Raw genomic sequence first — 17,828 nt, forward strand, 5'->3', positions numbered from 1 at the left:
AAACAGAAAGAAGTGTCATCTGCAGTTGATTTGGAATTTGAGCTTTCCCTGTAAATTTTATAACAACCTTTAAATACTCTTTTGGCTTTTATTAATAAGATGGTTCTCATAAACTTTAGAGGCTCAGGTGTTTGCTTGAAGACAGAGACAAGTCTGTACAGAATGTGTTACTGTTCCTGGAAGGGAGCCTGACCTTCACCAGGGCCCTTGGAGAACAGCTAGGACCAAACAAGTCCAGGGGTAGGTGGTGAAAACATACAGACTCAGATTTAGGAGTCTGAATGTGGCCACATGGGACTCAATATTCATGGCCATTTGCACAAATATTCATCTGGTATCTTTTGCTTTGATGGAGAATTCTTGAAATCAGAGTCCAATGGAAATGGCAACTAGGTTCAAAGTATTATTGAAGGAACAATCTCATCTCGACCGTTAACAAAACAACTTGCTACTTCTTGCTCTGGCAGCATATTGTTGAGCTATCATTGAATATGAGCCTTGGAACTAGAAAATCACTGACTCCTTAGGACTCATGGACTCTGAAAAAGACCATTAGTCCAAAGCCACCTGTTTTGAGCTGGGGGGCTGAGAGTCCAAAGAGATGAAGAGAGAGCTGGGTAGTGAAGAAGCTGGATCTAGGACCTACCCTTTAGACTTGGTCTGTGTCCTCTCTAGCACAAGGGCTTTGTGATCTGCACGTTATCATGTCCTAGCTGTGAGAACTCACATTTCTCCATTTGTAAAATGAACAAAAGAAAACCAGTCAAGTAGGATGTTATAGGGAAAAAATGAGGTGTTGAGCATGCATTTAATAAAAACCCTCTGTGCCAGAGCAGTGATGTTGTTTTCCTATTCTTTGCCTCATCTTTGATGAATTCTGCTACATTGGAGGTTGTAGTCATTGTGGCCCTGGTAAAATATACTATCACCCTGGGAATTATAAAAACATTGGAGACCAGAGGCTGCTGCACAAGTCAGAAGGCTCATCAACATTAAATCTTGTTCCTGACCTAGAGGAAGAATAATGTACGTGGAAACAATCTGCAAAATGTAAAATGCTATAAAAATGCTGGTTTTTGTTATTAATGTAAATTAATCTATTTTAGTGATTTTTGTAGTGGTCCCTAGAACAGCTTTTGCCCAGAGGATTAAGACAAATCAGCTTTGGTGATAAACATATCTTTGTACAAGGGTAGCCCTTGGCAACAAGAGGGGTAATTGCATAGAAACAGCTGCCTTCTTTCTGGTAAGAGAGAGAGAGAGAGAGCAAAAAGGAGTGAGGAATACTTCCAAATAGTTCCCAGAAAGACCATGGACTAAACCTTTGCGGTTCAAGAGAGGTTTTCTCAGACTATTGGTGAGAAGTGGTCTGTCACCCAGGGTGCCAATTTGTTTGGATGAAGCCAGACTCTGAAGCATATCTGGGAAGAGAGTCCTCTGGAAATGTGTCTTTTTCCATTAAGTCTTTTCAGTATCATTTTGAAAGTCTGAGGGTAGAACCTGTGGACCATCCACATCTTACAAAGCTGAGATTAGGGGTGCCTGGGTGGCTCAGTCAGTTAAACGTCCAACTTTGGCTCAGGTCATGATCTCACCATTCATGGGTTCGAGCCCCGCATAGGGCTCTGTGCTGACAGCTACCTCAGAGCCTGGAGCCTGCTTCAGATTCTGTATCTCCCTCTCTCTCTGACCCTCCTCTGCTCACACACACTCTCTCTCTCAGAAATAAATAAAAAAACATTTAAAAAAAAAAAAAAAAAAGAAAGCTGAGCCTAGTCAGCAGATGTCATTCAAAGGCCAGGGGTATTTTCACCTGTGAAGGCCTTGCTGGCTGTGGGGAGACTGAGGCATGGGAAGTAATAATAGGAGAGACTCTCTTTTGGGATTTCCCCGTGGTAGGGTAGAGATTACACTTAACCAACAAATATGAGCTGGAAATCCTTCAGTGGGTTGAGGTGAAGGAAATAACTTCTGTGTGGAAGTTGGCGGGATGCACATGACTGATAATGCTAATGATATGAGGGTGGTGTGTGTGTGTGTGTGTGTGTGTGTGTGTGTGTGTGTCAGGGGTGGTATTGGAATTGAATGTGCATGTGTGGAGGAGTTATAAAAAGATGTGGGAGGGGTGTTTGGGTGGCTCAGTCAGTTAAGCGTCTGACTTCGTCTCAGGTCATGATCTTGGTTCCTGGGTTTGAATCCCATGTGGGGCTCTGTGCTGACAGCTCAGATCCTGGATCCTGCTTCGGATTCCGTGTCTCCCTCTCTGCCCCGCCCCTGGTTGTGCTCTGTCTCTGTCTCTCTCTCTCAAAAGTAAATAAACATTAAAAAAATTTTCTTAAAGATGTGGGATTTTTTTCAGTATTCTTTCTTTGTTTATAGAAGAAATATAAGAGTATTGTGAACATATAGGAAAACAGAAAGATATAAAGAAGAAAATTAAAATCACCTGATTCTACCACCGAAAATTAATTAATAGTACTATATGGATGTTGATCTGGACTGGAAGTGAACACGGAAATATGACAACTATTGGTTTGTTCAAATAGTGGGGAAAGGGATTTTTTTTGGTCATTTTTCCTTTTTTCAATTTCAGTTTGCAGTGTTATTTTCTTGTGTTTTTAATGGAAATATATGGATGAAAAAGAACAATAACAGATTGGTAATTTTTATAAATTTAGTTCGTACCTGTATATACCGCTTTGTTCTCTGTTATCTTCACTTTTAGCATATTGTGAGCTTTTCCCTCATGAGTAAATATTTTTCTAAAAAATAGCTCCTTTGCATTTCATCATGTGAATATAGATTACAATTGATCTTAGAAATTCTCTATTGTATATATTTTTAGTTCCATCTTTACTTTTGTAAATAAAACTGTACTTAAAATCCTTATACACCATGTTTGTGTGAATCTCTATTCCTTCCCTGAGATAACTATTTCAAAGTGAAATCACGTTATCAAAGGGTATACACATTTTTCGTGTTCCTGATACATTTTATTGGGTAGTTCTCTGAAAATAGTCTATGAATTTATAGTCCCAAAGGAGATGTTTGAGTAGCATCGAAGATGGAGCCTGGGGATCTATGACGAGTTGACCTGAAGAAAGAAGAAATTGGGAGACATCTCTCAGAGGGGGCTAGCAAGAAGGCAGGAGAGGAGTTTCTCATGAAAGCACCCCAAAAGTCTCAGACATTTGTGTCTGAACCGGTGACAAAAGTGGGCAAAGTGAGCTGAGGGCAGCACTTCACCGTGAAGAGAAGGTCAAAGAGAATGATGTATGTGGAAAATAAACTCTTGATCGAACTCTTATGGGCTTTATGAAACTGTTCTAGGGTGGCTTACGGGGAGTCACTGAGGAGGACCTGAGGCCCAGAAGTGAGGCGACTTGTCCACATCACGCTAACGCAAGTGACAGAATGCAGACTCAAAACAACGTCTTCCAAGTCCTCCATGGTTTTCCACTTGACTTTTCCTATACCTCTAAGTAAAGAGGTTGGCCTTTCTTAAAATACTTGGTGATGAAGCAGAATGCCCGTCCTCACCTTTGGGGCAAGAGCAGCTCCCACAAGGATGGCTGAAGTGAGACTGAATGAGGCCGAGATAGAATAAACAAGAAAGGGACAGTTTTTACAAAATGAAATCACTCTTTCAAACTCAAAACCCACTATTTTGCCATCATATATTATTGCTAAGCACAAAAGAGACTTTTATGAGGCTCATTTCAAAAGGATTACTCAGCTTCGAGTCCAGGTTGATGAACTGCAGGTGAGTGGAAGGCCCTGTGATTGATTGAGACATGGCAATTATGTAGCAAGTGGTCAAGCTGAGCCCACAGGGACCCATGCACACACTCACTGTAACACTCTATTAAGGTGCCTCCATAAAACTTCTAACACTGGACATTTCTGCCAAACTCACCTTATTAACATGGCCAGCAGAAAGAAATGCTTGGTTCTAGGATTTCTTGCTTTTTTATGGGCTGAATTAGGCATTGAACACAAAGAAGAGAAAGAGGAAGAACACACCCGTCGTTTCCTGGGCAAGTTTGATCTGAACGGGTATGTAGATGCCAGAAACCATTCACCTGTTACTGGAGGATTGTTGCCTATTCACTACAGGACCATCCCATCAAATGAGTCTGATTTGGAGCCAGTATTAGCAAAAGGTGAAGGGTAAACTGCTTTTCTTGTCTTCTTTTCACATCAAGCACAGTGGTGGGCATGAAGGAGTGTGTGAGGGGTGGGAGTCAGAGTCTGGAGCTGGCACCATGAAACCAGCCCTGACTGTGACACTATTTATTTGATGCAGGATAGGTACTATCTGTTTCCAGGTCTCAGTTTCTCCAGGGTGGACACTCTAGGATTACTTAGAAACAAGAAAATCTTGATCTCAAGTGTGTCCTTCCCTACTCCCGTACTGCAGAAAGAAAAATGACAGGCTTTGTATAACTGTAAAACATGGCTTTTCAGAGAGTGGTCTGCGTACCAACAGCACCTAAAAGCTTGTTAAAGATGTGGACTCTCAGGCTGCATCCCACATCTGCTGAATCAGAATCAGCATTTTGACAAGGCTTCCTGGTGATTCATGTACGTTAAAGTTGGGGAAGTACCAGTCTAGAGTTATGCAGTGTTGCAGCCTTCTGTGAGTTGTCAGTAGACTAAAATCTCCTCAAGTGAAAACACAGTGTGAGGATACCGATTTTATTTCTGAGCTGATATTCATAGTAAGATTCCTTCCCCTGGGAGGTTTCTGCCCTACTTGTCTCTCACCAAAATTGCCATGTCAGGAAATGGGTCCCATGACTGATAATCTGGATTTACTAATAATGCTTTGTAAGAAAGACAAACAGGGCTTAGGTTTGCATGCACGTATGCATGCATGCGTGCACACACACACATACACACACTTTAGATATGAAAAGTGCCAGAAATTGAAACAAAGGAAAACAACTGTCCACTATGTTACTACCATTACAAAGCAGCCCTTTTCCTATATTCTTTCTCAGCCCTTTATACAAATGCAGCTGTAATTTTTACATTGTTGTGACCATAGCATGGACACGATTCATTATATAGTAAGCTGGATGATAATTATGGTTATAAATGCATGCTGTAAAAATCTTAGCACCTTCTTATACAATTAAATCTTTACTGATCACAACTCTTTTACTTTTATCTTATTTCATTCTACATATTGGAAATATCATTAGAAGAGTAGATAAACAGTAATGTTGTTGGCAAAAGGAAAAGATTGCAATCTATAACTACTTATTTTTTTCCTGGGCCTTCTAATTCTTTTCCAATCTTACAGCTGCACAAAGGAAATAAGGATGAGAAGGGCTTTTGCTGACAGCTACATTGTTGTAGGGTCAGTTAACTATTTATCACAGAAGTTTACACATTCAATCCCTAAAATATAAAATGAAAACTAGAGTTTGTATACTATTATTTTGTAAATGGAATCACTTAAGTTGTTCCTCGCCTTTCATCAGAAATTCTTATCTTTCTAACAAAGACCAACTAGATAAAAAAGCCAATATATAAGTTTTTAATAAAAATCTACCCCTCTCATTAAAAAAATAAATTGGCATGTCCATTGTGTTTGAAACAGTGGTGAGAAGTAAGTATGTCCCATTTAAAAACTAATTCACTATTCAGGGATATTTTTCCTACATAGGCCACCTGTTCTTATTTTTTTTTAATGTTTGTTTATTTTGGGGGGAGAGTAGCTGAGAGAGATAGGGACAGAGGATCCAAAGTGGGCTCTGCAATGACAGCAGAGAGCACAATGCAGGGTACAAACTCACAAAATGTGAGATCATGATCTGAACTGAAGTCGGATGCTTAACCGACTGAGCCACCCAGGCACCACCCCCCACCCACTGACCTGTTCTTATTTAATTTTCAGAGGAGTCTGATAGTTGCTTTCTATGTTCTGTCCAGCAGTTTTCTTTGTAATCAGTAGAAGAGATAAGGTGTGTGCTTATTCCATCTTTAACTTGAACCTTAGGAGTCTCTGAAAGGATTTCTTCAGCATCTTCTGACTTTCAGTGTTACTGCTGAGAAGTCTGTGACACTTTGATTCATGATATTGTGTGTTAAGCTTATTTCATGTGGTCCGGGGCATCCAGAAACCCAGTTCCTCATCCTGAATGTGGCTCAGTAATGCAAGGCATCGTTATGGGGGCTGGGCTGGTCTTCCAGACTCATTTGACTGAAACCCATATTGTCCATCTTTATGCTATACAAAGCTAAAACTTTCCTCAGCACCTTAGTCCATCTTGAAAATACCTATACATTTTGGATATTAACCTTCCATGTTTTAAAAATTGACACATAGTCTTCAAGATTATAATTCATTTTCACCTGTACCATCAGCAGTTTCTTCCCATCTCCGTCCAACCCCAGTGTTCTCCAAGACTCCTTTTTAAAAGTTTTTTAAAATATTTATTTACTTTTGAGAGAGAGGGAGAGACACAGAGTGAGAGCGGGGAAGGTACAGAGAGAGAGGGAGACACAGAATCTAAAGCAGGCTCCAGGCTCTGAGCTGTCAGCACAGAGCCCTATGAGAGATCATGACCTGAGTTGAAGTCAGATGCTCAACCGACTAAGCCACCCAGATGCCCCTCTCCAAGATTCTTAACACTGCTCCCTGTGTTGCAACTTTCCCTCTCAGTGAGACAGTCCCATTGAGACTGGCCTGGCCTGGGACGTGCTCAGAAGCCAAGCCTGGTCTAATCAAATCTCAAAATACTTGATTTTAGCATCATCAACATACCTTTCCTGATCTAGAAATTTAAGTTGGGGTTTGGAGAAGTCTCATGTTCTAATGTTGCCAAGGTACTAGTTTTGCTTGGCCATCAGCTAAAGCATACAAAAGAGGGAGAATTTTCTGTTACTTTGAAAATGTTGTTCAGGGAAGAGAAAGGCAGTAAAATGGGAGGTGAAAATGTATTTTAATTCTTATTTTGGTTGATCTAAATGAGGTTAGGATTTAGAGAAATTTTCTGGGGGAAAAGGTATATGTTGTACAACAGTACTTGAATATCATAGTGGAAATCAGAGAATGAAAGAAAAATCATCCCAAATCTCACCCTTTCCAGTAATTATCTTGTGCTCATTTAAAATATTTCCCTGTTGAGAGGCACCTGGGCACCTCAGTCAGTTAAGTCCGACATGGGCTCAGGTCATGATCTCACTGTTTGTGAGTTTGAGCCCTGCATCAGGCTCTGTGCTGACAGCTCAGATTTTGTGTCTCCCTCTCTCCGTTCCTCTCCTGCTCATACTCTGTATCTCTCTCTCTCGCTCTCTCTCTTTCTCTCTACCTCTCTCAAGCATTAAAAATTTTTAAAAATTCCCTGTTGGTACTTAACCAAATGTTCACATAATTTGTATGGAGTTTTAATTATAGTATGGAAATAACATTGCATATGGCCTGTTTCACTTAATATTATATGCATGCTGCTGTGTAATCTAATTATAGTTTTTTTAATGATGGAAAATGTTCCCATCAAGTCACTATACCATAATTTGTTATCATTGTATATGTAAGTTCTAGTTTTTCAATATTATAGATAATTCTGTAATTAATAGTTTGGGGGCATACATAGCCTTTTCCTTTGAGAAGAATAGTTTGTTCAGATAAATTCTCAGGGGCAGAATTATTGATTCAAAGTAGGTAAACGCTTTCCTAGCTCTTGAAATATATTGTTATGTTACCTTAAAAAAGATATTGCTAAGATACTGGGTGGCTCAGTCAGTTAAGCACTAGACCCTTGATTTCATCTCAGGTCATTATCTCATGGTTCATGGGATTGAGTCTCCCATCAGACTCCTGCTTGGGATTCTCTCTCTCCCTGTCTCTCTGCCTCTCCCCCACTCTCTTGCTCTCTCCCTATTTCTTAAATTAAAGAAATATTTAAAAAAGATATTGCTTGGCACAAAGACACATTGGCCAATGGAATAGAATAGAGAACTCAGAATTGGGACCACAAATGTATGGCCAACTAATCTTTGACAAAGCAGGAAAGAGTATCCAATGGAAAAAAGACAGCCTCTTTAACAGATGGTGCTGGGAGAACTGGACAGCAACATGCAGAAGAATGAAACTAGATCATTTTCTCACACCATACACAAAAATAAACTCAAAATGGATAAAAGACCTGAATGTGAGACAAGAAATCATCAAAACCCTAGAAGAGAAAGCAGGAAAAAACCTCCTTGACCTCAACCACAGCAATTTCTTACTTGACACATCCCCAAAGGTAAGGGAATCAAGAGCAAAAATGAACTACTGGGACATCATCAAGATAAAAAGCTTCTGCGCGGCAAAGGAAACAATCAATAAAATAGGCAACTGATGGAATGGGAAAGATAGTTGCAAATGACATATCAGATAAAGGCCTAGTATCCAAAATCTATAAGGAACTCACCAAACTCCACACCTGAAAAACAAATAATCCAGTGAAGAAATGGGCAGAAGACATGAACAGACACTTTTCCAAAGAGGACATCCAGATGGCCAACAGACACATGAAATTATGCTCGTCCCTCATCATCAGGGAAATACAAATCAAAACTACACTGAGATACCACCTCATGCCCATCAGAGTGGCTACAATGAACAAATCAAGAGACTCTAGATGCTGGCGAGGATGTGGAGAAATGGGCACCCTCCTACACTGTTGGTGGTAATGTAAACTGGTGCAACCTCTCTGAAAAACAGTATGGAGGTTCCTCAAAAAATTAACAATAGAACTCCCCTCTGACCCAGCAGTAGCACTGCTAGGAATTTGCCCAAGGGATACAGGAGTGCTGATGCATAGGGGCACATGTACCCCAATGTTCATAGCAACACTCTCAACAATAGCTAAAACATGGAAAGAGCCTAAGTGTCCATCAACTGATGAATGGATCAAGAAGATGTGGTATATTTATACAATGGAATACTACATGGCAATGGGAAAGAATGAAATCTGGCCATGTGTAGCAACATGGATGGACCTTGAGGGTGTTATGCTGAGCAAAATAAGTCAGGCAGAGAAGGACAGATACCATATGTTTGCATGTATAGGCAGATTAGGAGGAAGTTAATGGAGGACCATGAGGGAGAAGAGGGGGAAAGATAGTTGGGGAGAGGGAGAGAGGCAAACCATGAAGAGACTCTTGAATGCTGAGAAGAAACCCTGGGCTGATAGGGGTGGAGAAGAGGGAAAGGGGGGTGATGGGCTTGGGGGAAGGCACTTGTTGGGATGAGCACTGGGTGTTATATGGAAACCAACTTGACAATAAACTACTTAAGAATTAAAAAGATATGCTATACTCATTTCAAAAATATATATGCCAATTTATATAGCCTCCATGTAAATTTGGAAACCAACTATCACAGGATGACGAAACCTTTCATGCTCTGGCACCTTCTGGTTGTCCAGTCTCCATTTCTCTGTGTCACACCCACTCCCACTTTTATCCTCCAAACGTACTGATCTTTCCATTCCTAGAATGTATCATGTTCTATTTCTGAGAACATGCCTTCACACCTATAGTCCCCTCTGTCTGCAGCTTGCATCCCTGTTTTTGTGTCCTTCTTCAAGCCTCATCTTGGCCGTTATGTCCTCTAGGGTGAGGAGTCCATCCTCAGGGCCCCTATGTTTATTCCTCTCATTATTTTTATAATTTGGTGCATTGGTTGGCTCTTTTTCTGTTTCTTTACCTGTACGCTGCGGTTCCTATCTTGTTCTGTTATACCTATAAGGTCTAGCACTAGTGGGACTCAGTAACTATTTAATTAAATAAATAAAAGACAAAGTCAGCCTAAATTAAAAAACCCAACTAAAGAAATACTAATCTGCAAGCAGGGCTATTTGATATTAGACATTTAATCAAAAACATTTATTGAGTAGAAGATACAGAGTTAGATACTATAGCTAAGAAGATATTAAGACAAACATTCTTGAGGTCCTTGCTTTTAAATAGATCTAGTTAAAACTGGGGAGAACAGGAGTTGGGAATAGAATAGTTATTCTTCAATGGAGAAGAAACTGAACAAAAATGTGGTGATGGATTATAAGAGAAATATTTTTCCCTTTAATGGCTGGGGGATAAAGGCAGAGGCATCTTCATCATGGTTTCATTTTTCATTTTTCAATTAAAAAATTTCTCAGCATTACAATCAGATCATGGCAGGAAAAATGATTAAGTTGGAGTCATAGGCTCTATAGTATAGATGAATTTTATATTCTTCTTTGATGCTCTTTTATCATATTTTCATATACTTACATACTTTTTATTATAATTAATAGGAAAGTAGAGAGGAGGTAAAGGAGAGCCCTATGGCATCAAGGACACTCAATGAATGGGGAAGATGTGTGGAGGGATTATTTAGTACCCTGTGTGCTGGAGAGAATTGAGAATATAAAGATACTTTTGTGAAAAGACATAATCAGCAGTTTGGGGAGATTATATCATATGAAAGATATATAGAGCAAGAAATTGTCCAAAAAAGGTACTTCTCAGCCCAAGCCAATCAACAGTGAAAACAATTCATATGTGAGCCCTTAAAGTCTGCAATATCATTTATGCAATATTCACATGCTCACACAAGTGAGGTGCCTGCTGATATTCTGGAAAAATGCTCTCAGTACCACCCCCACTAAAGGTTGCTCTCCTGAACCCCAAAGTTCCACCTACTGGCCAAAGCCTTACAAAAGCTCTTTCTTTTTCAGGTTTAAATTTCAGGGATTCTGCTGGATGAAAACCAAATCCACACAATCAAGGAGATTAACAAGAGGAAGGATATTTTGCCCAACATCACTTTGGGCTTTCAGAATTTGATGCCTGTTTCAGCATCTCCAAATCTGTGGGATCAGCATTGGTATTCTTTACAGGGCAGCAAGAAAACAAGACCAATTTTAGAAACAGTACTGGAGCATTTCTGGCAGGAATTTTTGGAGCAAGCGGATCGTCCTTATCAGCTGTGCTATCAAGAATGCTAGGGTTGTATTATTTACCACAGGTAATACTCAGGTATCTCAGAATACTATGCTGGGTACTAATTTATAAACAAACAAAAGCTATGTTTGTGGAAACTGCAGTAAATAGTAAGGTACTCAGGTGAGGCTGATGTAAGTTGCAGAGACAAACAGGGACAATGGTGAAGTTACTGCCCCTCATTACTCTGTTCAGTCTAGCTTCAGCAAGTGTGACTTGAGGACTACGTAAAGGTGATTTCAGACTCTTCTCTATCCCTTAGGACCCCACTTTAATTTTTGGCTTGAGCCTGTGAGTTATTGATTTGTAAGTTAACACCTCACTAGGCACAACACAGAGGCACAGAGTAGGTGATGGAGAAATACTAACCTGTTAGTTGTTTGCTAGATGGTATAAGGAATTCATTTTGTTCCTTGCCTATATTAAATATTCATGACTTTTTTTGTTCCATATGCTAACATACTGAAATGAGCCTCGGAATTTCACAAGATAGCTAGAATTTTGGACTGTTAACTTTATGAATTATTTTAACTTAAAAAATTTTTTACTTGAAGTTTTTGTTTTAATTCCAGTTAGTTCACTAATATAATAGTGTTATATTATAGTACAATATAGTAATTTAACAATTCCATGCGTCACTCTGTCCTTATCACAAGTGTATTCCTTAATTCCCATCACGCATTTTATACATCCCTCCGCCCACCTCCCCTCTGGTAACCATCAGATTATTTTAAATTCAGAGACAGATTATATGTTTCAACTTAAGAATAGATGACATAAGTGAGAATGGATTATTAAGAAAATATAAGTAAACTTTCTAGAGATGGGTCATTAAAGTCTAGTCAGGATTTATTAATGTGAATGATGACTAAGCTTATTTGTGTTACTAAATTAGTGGGAGAATTTGAAACAATCATTAAACATAGCATTTATATAGCATTTCTTACAAAGTTGCAAATTCAAATGAAGAAGGAACAGAAAAATACTGAGAAAAAGGTCAAATGAGTGGATGGGGGTTGGATGACACAGCTAACACCTTAGCTGTGGGCTTCATGCAGTTCAGTTGAACAGTTGCTGTGAGCTCTATTTTCCACCAAAAACCAACGGTGGTCCAGTCACTGGCTAGAAACCTCTAGATTGATTTTCTTGTTTAAATCCTTGAAGTAAATATGAAAAGATGGTAAAAGTAATCTTCTATATGACACTTTCACATTGGTTGTTTCATTTAATATACTGATCATATTAACATTTTTATATTATATATTAATATGCATAATATGTGTATTATTCATTATAATAACCTGAGTATATATTAAGTGTACTTAAGGTACTTAAGATGTAGATATCATTACACTGATTTTATATGAGGTAACTGAGGTTCAGAGGGTTTAAGTAAATTGTCCACAATCTTACACTGATTATGTAGCCAGAATTAAAAATCAGGTATCCCTGCTTCCTAAATGAGATTCTTTCCTACCTATGACTTCCATGCTGCTGCTGCTAGTGAGTTTCCAAAGAAGAATGTAAGCTTCAGCTAATAGAGTAAGAAGAGGACAAATGGCATAGAAAAGAGAATAGGAATATTTTGACACTCACATAGGAATTGACAGTCATGGAGCTATGGAATTATAACATACCTATTGAAGGTGACATATTAGTAACAAGAGATGGAGTGGGCAAGAATGTAGCATATCTTCCTCATTGCAGAGTCAGTGAGGCTGGGGATAAGGTACAGCAGAAATGCATGTAAGACTGTCAGGAAATCATGGTACTGATGGAAATATATACAAGGATCACTGGCAAAATGAACAAAAAGTACCATTTCATTTATTTAGACAAGTACCTATAAAATGAGGGCTTCTAGACCTTTGTTGGAGAACGTAGCTAGACCTGCAGGTGCTGTGGAACTTTCTACCACCTTCCTCCAGTAAGTTTCAGGACCTAAACACTCACAAGTCCTGGCAGAGAGAAACAAGGAAAGAGAAGAGAAAGGGAAAGTAATGGTGGTGGAAAGACACACACACATACATACAAGAGAGGCAGAGGGAAGGAGGGAGAACAAGAGAGAACTGAACCTTCCACATGGACTGTGAGTCCACTCATGAGAAGACAAAGCTGAGGAAGAGCCTTGACCCCCACACCCAGTGTCATGAGAACGTAGACGAAAAGGCAAGTGACCTATTTTTCAGTGCTGTGACTCCAGCTCTGAAAAGGGGTGCATTGAATGTCATCACCTTGATAATCGGCAACTCTGACTCCCCTGGGGTGGAGTGAGGAAAGGGTACATAGGGAGGCCAGTGTTCCTTCGCACGGTCCCCACCCATGAGGTAGGGAGTACAAGGTGTTTGTGGAAGGATGTGAGAATGAAAGGAGAACTGTTCAGTCCCTTCTTTCTCCAATAAAAATACTCAGAGGTTCTATAATTTGAAATTGGTCTATTGTTTTCTAATAACTACGCGAATATTTTCAATTGTAGGTGAGTTACACCTCTACCCGCTCGATTCTTAGTAACAAACACCAGTTTCCATCTTACCTTTGCACAGTAGCCAGTGATAAGACCCAGTCGGATGCCATGGTACGACTTATCTAACACCTTGGTTGGATCTGGATAGGCACATTAGCAACTGATAATGATTATGGAAAATATGGAGTGAAAACTTTTAAGGAAAGAATGGAGAGTGCCAATCTCTGCCTTGCGTTCTCTGAAATTACTCCCAAAGTCTATTCTAATGAGAAAATGCAGAAGGCTGTTGATGCTGTGAAGAACTCCACTGCCAGCGTCGTTGTGCTTTATGCATCTGATATTGACCTCAGTCCTTATGAGCTGGAATGGCTCACCATAACATAACTGACAGAACATGGATAACGAGTGGAGCCTGGATTACTTCTGCCCTCATTGCAAAGCCTGAATATTTCCCATATTTTGGTGGAGGCATTGGATTTGCAATACCAAGAGCTGATATACCAGGATTCAAAGAATTTCTTTATGATGTACATCCTGGAAAGGATCCAAATGATGTCCTGACCATTGAATTCTGGAAAACGGCTTTTAACTGTACTTGGCTGGATATTAGTGTTCCTTACAATATTGACCATAAAGTGAATACGACTGGTAAGGAAGACAGATTACATGCCATGTCTGATGAATTTTGTACTGGAGAGGAGAAGTTGGAAGATCTTAAAAATACCTATCTGGATGTGTCTCAGCTAAGAATCACAATGTCAAACGAGCTGTATATTCTATGGCTTACGCCTTGGATGGTCTAACTAGATGTGAAGAAGGACATGGCCATATATGCCAGGAAACGCCTGTGCATATAAACCTGACTTTGAGCCTTGGCAGGTAAGTTATTGGTTTGTTTCTTGTACTTCATGATAGAGCGTGACATTAAAAGAATTCATACTAATAAAAAAAACTTTGACTTGCTTTTGTATTTAATAGATATAATTTTATCACATGTCCACCTAAAAGAATAGCTTGCTTGTGTGACCTAAATGAGCATTTTTAAGTTCCTCTTTGGGGGGAGGAGGTTGGAGCCTTTACACTTTTTTCTATTTTTTAATTTTTTTCTTTTTAAATTTTTATTTAAATTCTAGTTAGTTAACATTTAGTGCAATATTGGTTTCAGGAGTAGACTTCGGTGATTCATCATTACATACAACACCCAGTTTGTTAACAGAATTCTTATTAGGTTTGTTGTGAATGATAGGAAATACTCCCCAAACAGTACCTTATGCAAAATAGTTTTTTAAAAAAATTTATTCATGTAAGTGAAGTTTAGAGATTAACATTTTAGGACTGAAAGAGTGACTTAGAGCTACAGATTCCTTCTACCTTGTTTCACAGTTCTCAGTACGTGGGTTCACTTCATCATCTCAAATGGCTACTTGGACTTCAACCATCATGTCCATACTGTGTACAGCAGGAAGGAGAAAGGGCAATGATGTGTACATCCCTCCATTTAAGGCTATTTCCTGGAAATTAAATACAATTTTCCTTACATCCCATTAGCCAGAATTTAGTTACATGGTCATAGCTAGCTGTGAGGGAAACTTTAGCCTTTATGCAAAGTGGGAGGGGCCACGCACTGGCATGAAGGCCAGAAGGAGAGGACTAATGGGGGTCACCTTGGAAATATGGCTCTCCTCTCTCCTGTCTCAATTCTGATGTCCAAGCAATTCATGTTGGGACACAGTAGCCCAAATGATCGCAGCAAGAAGCACACCTAATCAGAGTGCTCCTTTGCTTACAGCCTTCAGTCCCTCCCCTCTTACGTGTAAACAATAAAGGATGGCATCTGTGGTATGGCCACAGACCAGATGATTTTATTGTTCCTTCAATGACTCTCAGCACTTTATTCTCTAGCAACACCAAATTGCCTGTCATTCCCAACAGAGTCCACAGTAGTCTGAACCACCACATCTTTATTTTTATTTTCAAATTGATCCCACAATGCATATCAATTTGTGTCTACTTAGTCTCCTCCAGTATGTGGTAGTTCTCCATTCCTCCTTGTTTTCCATGACTTTGCTATTATTTTATAAGTGTTGGCCAGTTGTTTTTTAAGTGTTTTAAATTGAGGGGCACCTGGGTGGCTCAGTTAAGCTTCCCGCTCTTGATTTGGCTTAGATCATGAACTTGTGGTTTGTATGATGGAGCCCCATGTTGGGCTCCACACTGACAGTACCTCCTTGAGATTCTCTCCCTCTCTCTTTGCCTCTACCCTGCTCACCCACTCTTTCTCTCTCTCAAAATAAATAAATAAACTAAGGAAAAACAGAATATTTTTCAATTTGGGTTTTTCTAATTTTTTTCTCATGAATACATTGAGGTTATGCATTTTTGGCAAAAGTATATATTTTTGATATGGTATATCCTTTTAAAAATTTCTGAAAAAAATTTTTTAGGGGAGCCTGGGTGGCTCAGTCAGTTAAGCATTCAACTTCAGCTCAGGTCATGGTCTCATGGCTGTGGGTTTGAGCCCCGCATCGGACTCTGTGCTGGCAGCTAGCTCAGAGCCTGGTCTCTGTCTTCAGATTCTGTGTCTCCCTCTCTCTCTGACCCTCCCCTGCTCGCTTGGTCTCTCTCTGCCTCTCAAAAATAAATAAAAAACATAAAAAATTTTAATAAAAATTAAAAAAAATGTTTGTTTATTTTTGAGAGAGGCACAGAGCACAAGTGAGAGAGAGGCAGAGAGAGAGGGAGACACAGAATCTAAAGCAGGCTCCAGGCTCTGAGCTGTCACCACAGAGCCCAACCCGGGGCTCAAACCCACAGACCGTGAGATCGTGACCTGAGCTGAAGTCAGATGCTTAATCAATTGAGCCACCCAGGCGCCCCTAAAAATTTCTTTTTTAGTTTATTTATTTTGAGAGAGAGACAGACAGAGAGGCAACGTGAGTAGAGAGGGGTGGAGAGAGGGAGAAAGAATCCTAAGCAGGCTCCATGCTGTCACCGCAGAACTAGTTGCAGGGCTCGATTTTTCCAAATGTGAGATCATGACCTGAGCTGAAACCAGGAGTCAGACGTTTAATGTATCTTTTTTATGCCTCATAGCAGGAGGTACATGATGTCATTATGTCTTATTTTTGACATTAACTTTCATTACTAAGTAACAGTGATGTCACCAGGCTTTTCCACTGTAAAGTGTGTTTCCCTTTGTAATTATCTTGCGGGGGCAATATTTTGAGGATCTGAAAATAAAGTTTCCAATCATGACTTTGCCCACAAATTTTAACATCCATTGATGATGATTTTTGCCTGAAACAACCATTACTGTTTTGTTTAAAAATGGTGACTTTCTATTTCCTTCATTTCTTCTACATTTATTAACCGGAATTCTACTCTCTCCCTCTGATTTAATTATATCAATGTAGACTCAATGATATTTATTTCCATTCTATGAGCAGAATAATGCACAACTATCATTATTTCTTCTGCTGCTCAGAATTTCCCAGATTTGACTATTGAGAGCCACTTTGAGCTAGCTCTTGTTTCCTTTTGGTACATCTTTATCATGTCTGAGTACTTTCTTATTTTCTGGAACCCCAAGATGTTCCAGGCTCATCTTGTACTTTCTCTGCCTTAGGTCAATAGTCAAGTCAGCCATTTCCGTAAAGAGTCCTGTTTCCATTTATTGGAGAATGAAATTTGTAAAGCAAGACCTGAGTGCAAGGTGTATTTCTTGGTACTGGGGAAATTGTGGTAGATTCAGAATGAGAAATTAAGTTATATTTTAAAGTCTTGGGGCAGTTCCTTCATTTTAAAAGAAATCCTTTGGGTACCTGTTTTATAAGAAAAAGGATCCTATATGGTAAATATCAATCATCTAATTCATTATTTTAATATTTCAATATAATGATTTAAATTACTCAAAGAGCAACAAATACATATTAGAATTGCAAAGAAGAGACTTTAGTAAGGGTCAAAAGACCACATAGTGTCAGGGTATATTTTGTGGGATAGTCCATGACAGGATTCATGCTCCCTGACACATAGCCCATAAGATGTCAGTAAGTCAAACCCGAAAAGCAGTACATCACACTAGAGAGGGTTAACAGGCTGATTAAGAATGCTTCATAGGGGCGCCTGGGTGGCTTAGTCGGTTAAGCGTCCGACTTCCGCTTAGGTCATGATCTCGCGGTTCGTGGGTTCGAGCCCCGCGTCGGGCTCTGTGCTGCCAGCTCAGAGCCTGGAGCCTGTTTCAGAGTCTGTGTCTCTCTCTCTGACCCTCCCCTGCTCACGCTGTCTCTCTCTCTCTCCTAGAAATAAATAAAACATTAAAAAAAAAAAAAAAGAATGCTTCATAAATGTGTCGAAGTAAATTTTTAAAATTTATTTA

The 17,828-nt window shown here is 39.5% G+C and overlaps 1 pseudogene; it reads left to right on the top strand.

Annotated features, from left to right (window-relative positions):
* Positions 1 to 3,925: 3,925 nt before the first annotated feature.
* The window catches only part of LOC120234247, a 30,235-nt pseudogene continuing 16,332 nt past the window's right edge, over positions 3,926 to 17,828 (top strand).

Source organism: Hyaena hyaena, unplaced genomic scaffold (genome assembly GCF_003009895.1).
Source record: "Hyaena hyaena isolate Hyena2069 unplaced genomic scaffold, ASM300989v1 scaffold_105, whole genome shotgun sequence".
Lineage (NCBI taxonomy): Eukaryota > Metazoa > Chordata > Mammalia > Carnivora > Hyaenidae > Hyaena > Hyaena hyaena.